The sequence below is a fragment of the Octopus bimaculoides genome, chromosome 24 (assembly GCF_001194135.2).
Source record: "Octopus bimaculoides isolate UCB-OBI-ISO-001 chromosome 24, ASM119413v2, whole genome shotgun sequence".
NCBI lineage: Eukaryota > Metazoa > Mollusca > Cephalopoda > Octopoda > Octopodidae > Octopus > Octopus bimaculoides.
In genome coordinates this window covers 9,241,780-9,247,615 of record NC_069004.1, presented here as the reverse complement: position 1 = coordinate 9,247,615, position 5,836 = coordinate 9,241,780, and the positions used below count along the sequence as shown (strand labels likewise).

General features: G+C 38.5%; 1 protein-coding gene across 1 annotated transcript in view; it reads right to left on the bottom strand.

Moving 5' to 3' along the window:
- Positions 1-2,362: 2,362 nt before the first annotated feature.
- Positions 2,363-5,836, bottom strand: part of LOC106882586 (nicotinate phosphoribosyltransferase) — a 47,706-nt gene continuing 44,232 nt past the window's right edge. Inside the window, exon 17 of the mRNA XM_052976510.1 lies at positions 2,363-5,792. The gene's annotated coding sequence lies outside the window, so the exon portion shown is untranslated. The remainder of the gene's footprint in view (positions 5,793-5,836) is intronic.

The window sequence follows — 5,836 nt, the reverse complement described above, 5'->3', positions numbered from 1 at the left end:
AAGGTGCCACGCGGTGGGACTGAACCCGGAACAGTGTGGTTGGTAAGCAAGCTACTTACCACATTACCTGCGCTAACGAGAGATATATGAAATAAGAGCTGATATACATGTATGTTTGTGTGTGTGTGTATATATATATATATATATATATATATATATATATATATATACGTGTGTGTGTGTATACATATATTTTTTTATTACATACACATACGTATATAGGGTGAGATGAGTAAATTGTCCCCATTTTATATTTTTAATTTCGCGCATGCGCATCGTTTGCTTTTGATTTTGTTGGCTACACAGCATAGTAGGGTTAGCTGGGCACCGTCTGTGTGAGAAGAACAGCACCATAACGCAATTCACTCTGGAAACATTCTGTACGGCTTGACATTTGCGCCGGAAGTTCCAACACGAACATTTCGGAGTGTTTGGGTGTCAACCTTAGGACAGTGCAGAAGATTCTATAAGAGTTGGATGTGTCTAATGGTGATTACGAAGACGTTTGGGGTGATCACTAGTGATGGCGACCTTATGCCTCCATTCATCTTCTCACACGGCCTGGAGGCCTACATCAAGTGCCTGGAGGAGGTAGTCCTGTCATGGGTCAAGAGGGTAGCTGCTGGTAACCCTATGTCTGGCAAAAAGGACCTTGCACAATGCCACACAAGCAGAACCCAGTCATGGCTGTTAGACCATTTCTGCGACCACATCACCCCTAACATCTGGCCACCTAACTTTCCAGACTGCAACCCTCTTGATTATTATGTATGGGGTGCAGTTGACTGAGAGACTAATAAAACTCCTTGTTACACCAAAGATGAATAAATTTACTCTTCAGTATTTCAAGATATTTTTATGTAATTTTGGTAAATCTATCTCTTAAAATGAGATGTGTTATTTTCATTATGGAGTAATTTAAACGACAGTTTATTCACCGCACTCTACATAATGTGTTACTCAATATCCTTTTTAAAACTTCTATTCAAAGTAAGCTTTTAATTTTTTTTTCCCCATGTAAACCCAAGTCGGACCATGAATGTATTAAAGAATATACAGTTAGCCTATAAAGTGAGGGGAGGGACAGGGAGTAACATTTAATTACTTAAAGCTGATTTAATCGGCCGTGCTTTCACCACAATCTTCCGACCGGTTAAGTTATAAGATATATACTCTAAGGGAAGTAACTCTCATTGTTATGACAGTTATTGCTTTTGAGGAGATGACGCGAGCATTCAAACCGGCTATATCTGGCCTAAATATCCTCCGTGTTTTATGCTCAAAACAGCCAGATGCAACCTCTCACACCTATCCTACAATGTCCTTCTAAAAATAAGCAATCGCATTATGAAAATCTCAAAGCTGCAAGATGATGCGGTGGACAAGGACTGCTCTAAGAATGGGTGGAGCAAGTGTTTATATTTGGAGGTTGGTAGTCGAAGGTTCGTAGGTTCGAAGCCTACCCTGAGTAAGGCTTATGAAATCCTGAGTATTACAAAAGTGAGCAGCAGAAGAACCTTCAAGAACAATATAGACGCCGCCGAGAAAGAATTGAGATGGCGCTGGTTGGAAATGAGGCGATTAGTGGGGAGCCAGTAAAATGCCACTTGAACACAATCCTAGGCTTGAATATCACCTGGATGTGGGTGTATGTTGTAAGGACCGAAACATAATTACGATTTCAATTCACTCCAGTGCTTAACATCAGTAAATATCCAATCGTCTGGGTCAGCGTTGTTTTATATATGATTTATTGAATCTGTGTACAACAGACTATGTATGTATGTATATTGGGAATCTTATAATTCACTTGATTCTGAGACATCATTGGAAACTTCGTGTGAGTAATACATACACACACATACATACATGTGTGTGTTACCATATTTCTGTCGAAATATATACACTGTCTCTGTTTTAATTCATTTTGAAAATAATGAATTTAGCGAAACAATTTTGTTATTATTAAACTGGTTTAGAAACAATACATTTCTAAATCTCTCAGAGAGATTTATGCAGTAGTAATACGATGAAGTAGTTGTATACTGTCAACTTAATGTGACAGCCCCCTGAAGGGAATAATACTACTGTTGGTTAGATCTAGGAAGCAGTACAGCTTCCTAGGTCTAACCAACAGTAGTATTATTCCCTTCAGGGGACTGTCACATTAAGTTGACAGTATACAACTACTTTATTAAACTGGTGTTTGGAAAATAAATTAACATGAAATTTAAATGTAAGATGTTGATTTAGAACATTTTAAAATGGTAAGTCTGCATCACAGAACCATGGGTGGTCTCAGGAAGGTTGGTTGGTATCAAAAGAGTTAAACATGAAAATAACAGCATATAATAAATCAGTCTTGGTTTTTAAGAAAATGTTTTATTCATTCAATAATAATAATAATAATGTTTCATCTCTGTAGTTTACAACCACCATTTCGGATAATCACAGAAGTCTCCTCATTAACAGCAAAAAAAAAAAAAAAAAGTCAAAGATGACCAAATTCTTCAGAAATACAATAAAACCCACAATGCCATAATATAATTAATTTGTATCATAGGCTCAAGGCCAGAAATTTGGCAGGAGGGAGGGAAGAGAGAGCAATCTTTTATATCAAATCCCCAGGGTTTAACTGGTAGTTTATCAACCCCAGAAAGATCGCAGGTTAAGTTGACCTTGACAGGATTTGAACTCAGAACATAAAGGGCTCTAACTAAATACCGAAAGGTATTCCATTTTGTTCAGCACTTGCGAGATTCTGCTGATACACTGCTCAGTAGTAGTTCTTTCTAATTTTGGGACAAGGCCAGCAATTTTGAGAGAGGGTGGAGGGGAAGCCAATTAATCGACCCAAGTACACAACGGGTACTTATTCATTAACCACTGAAGTGACACAAGGCAAAGCCAACTTCAGCAGAATTTGAAATCAGAATGTTAAGATCGACAAAATGCTGCTAAGCATTTTGCCTGGCATGTGAATATTACAGCCAGCTCACCACAATAATAATGATTAATAATAATCCTTTCTATTATAGGCACAAGGCCTGAAATTTGGTGGGAGGGGAGGCCAGTCGATTAGATCAATCCAAGTACGCAACTGGTACTTAATTTATCGACCCTGAAAGGATGAAAGGCAAAGTCAACCCCTGTGGAATTTGAACTCAGGACATAAAGACGGACGAAATACCGCTAAGCATTTCGCCCAGTGTGCTAACGTTTCTGCCAGCTCGCCGCCTTTAATAATAATAATAATAATAATAATAATAATAATAATGGTTTCAAATTTTGGCACAAGACCAGTAGTTTTGTGGGTGGGGAGAGGAGGGGGCAAAGTCGATTAAATTGGCTCCAGAGATCAACTGGTACTTATTTTATCGATCCTGAAAGGTAGTTACCCGTCCTCAGTGTGAGACAATCACCGGCTAGTGATGGGCACAAAGTGTGTGTCAGTAGCCTCAGTGGTGATTGAACTCAGGACATAAAAATGGACAAAATGCCACTAAGCATTTTGCCTGGCGTGGTAACAATTCTGCCAGCTCACCACCTTAACAATAATAATAATAAGAGGAGGGGGTAAGTTGATTACATCGACCCCCAGTACTCAACTGGTACTTATTTTATCGACCCCAAAAGGATGAAAGGCAAATTCAACCTCAGCAGGATTTGAACTCAAAACATAAGGACAGACGAAATGCTGCAAAGCATTTTGCCTAGCATGTTAACAATTCCGCCGGCCCTCCACCTTAATAAATAATAATAATAATAATAATGGTTTCAAATGTAGGCATAGGACCAGCAATTTTTGAGAGGGGAAAAGCTGATTACAGATTCCAGTACTTGACTGGTACTTATTTTATTGAGCTTGAAAGGATTAAAGGCAAAGTTGACCTCGGCTTGGCAGAAATTAATAATAATAATAATAATAATAATAATAATAATGGTTTCAAATTTTGGCACAAGGCCAGCAATGTTAGGTGGGGTGGTAAGTCGATTACATCGACCCCAGAGTTCAACTGGTACTTGTCTTGTTTTATCGACCCTTGAAAGATGAAAAGTGAAGTCAACCACGGCGGAATTTGAACTCAAAACGTAAAGACAGACAGAATACCGCTAAGCATTTTACCCAGCGTGCTAACTATTCTGCCTTCTCACCACCTTTTAATATAATAATAATAATAATAATCACAGAGATTTTCTTCTACATGGGATCAAAGTGCCAAATTTATCAGATTGGAATAAGTCGAAAGTTGCAAGCTCTCCAAAGGTATTTACCAATACAACATTTTGGTTTTAAGCAGAGATTGAAACCTGATCAATGGACTTGACTTGCCAGGAGCATCACCCTCTGCCGTATACACACTTTGGTACTCGCCACGGAAAGAACAACAACAACAACAACAGCAGCAGCAGCAGTAGCAGCAATAACAATGGTTGCTTACATTGGCAATGAAGCAGTAAGTCTATAGGTAGAAAAAGTAGTGGAAAGAGAGGGGGAGGGGGTGTAGTAGGTGGAACATTTAGCCCACCACGACCATCACCACCTGTAGCATGGTACCAGTGCTTATTCTATCGGACCGTGAGGAATGAAAGGCAAAGCCAAAAATGGCAGGATTAGTACTCCACAAATTACAGGGAGGAATGAGGAAAAAAAAAAAAAAAAAAAAAAAAAAAAAAAAAAAAGCCACATAAAATCTTTTGATTAGGGGCAACAGACCTTAATGACTTTTATAATGAAAAGGGGCGAGTGAGGTAAAGAAAGAGCGTGGTGTGACGGTCATGCCTTTCCTTAAGTTTTAGTGGCATCAGTTAAAAGTTGAGGGTCAAAACAGCAACTATTCTTACAAATACTATAAAATAATATTTTCAAATTTTGACACAAGGTCAGCAATTTTGGGGAGTGTGGGGGGGTTAGTTGGTTATGTTGACCCCAGTACGCAACTAGTACTTGTTTCATCGACCCTGAAAGGTTGAAAGGCAAAGTTGACCTCAGCAGAATTTGAACTCTGAACATAGCGGCAGACGAAATACCGCTAAAGCATTTCACCTGACATGCTAAGAATTCTGTCAGCTTGCCACCTAAATAATAATAATAATAATAATAATAATTATCCTTTCTAGTATAGGCACAAAGCCTGAAATTTTTGGGGAGGGGACTAGTCAAATCCATCGACACTAGTAAGCAACTGGTACTTATTTTATCGACCCCGAAGGGTGAAAGGCAAAGTTGACCTCGGTGGGATTTGAACTCAGAACGTAAAGATAGATGAAATACAGCTAAGCATTTTGCCCAGCATGCTAACAGTTCTGCCAGCTTGCCACCTTAATAATAATAATAATAATAATAATAATAATAATAATAATAATAATAATAATAATAATAATAATAATAATAATCCTTTCTACTATAGGCACAAGGCCTGAAATATGTGGGACGAGGGCTAGTTGATTACATCAACCCCAGTATGCAACTGGTACTTATTTCATCGACCTTGAAAGGATGAAAGGCAAAGTCGACCTTGGTGGGACTTGAACTCAGAATGTAAAGACAGATAAAATACAGTTAAGCATTTTGCCCAGCATGCTAACGATTCTGCCAGCTTACTACCAAAATAATAATATGATAATTTCTTACATAGGCACAAAAGCTAGAAATTTAGGGGCTGGATATGTAAGGGGGTTTAGGTGTTCGTTAACCCAGTGCTTAACTGGTTCTATATTTCATTGACCACCCTGTCAGAAGGGGGAATAAAGGCAAAGTTGTCTGTCCACAGTGAGATTTGAACCTGAACCTAGGATGTATGCAATGCATTTTTGTCCAACGTTCTAATGATTC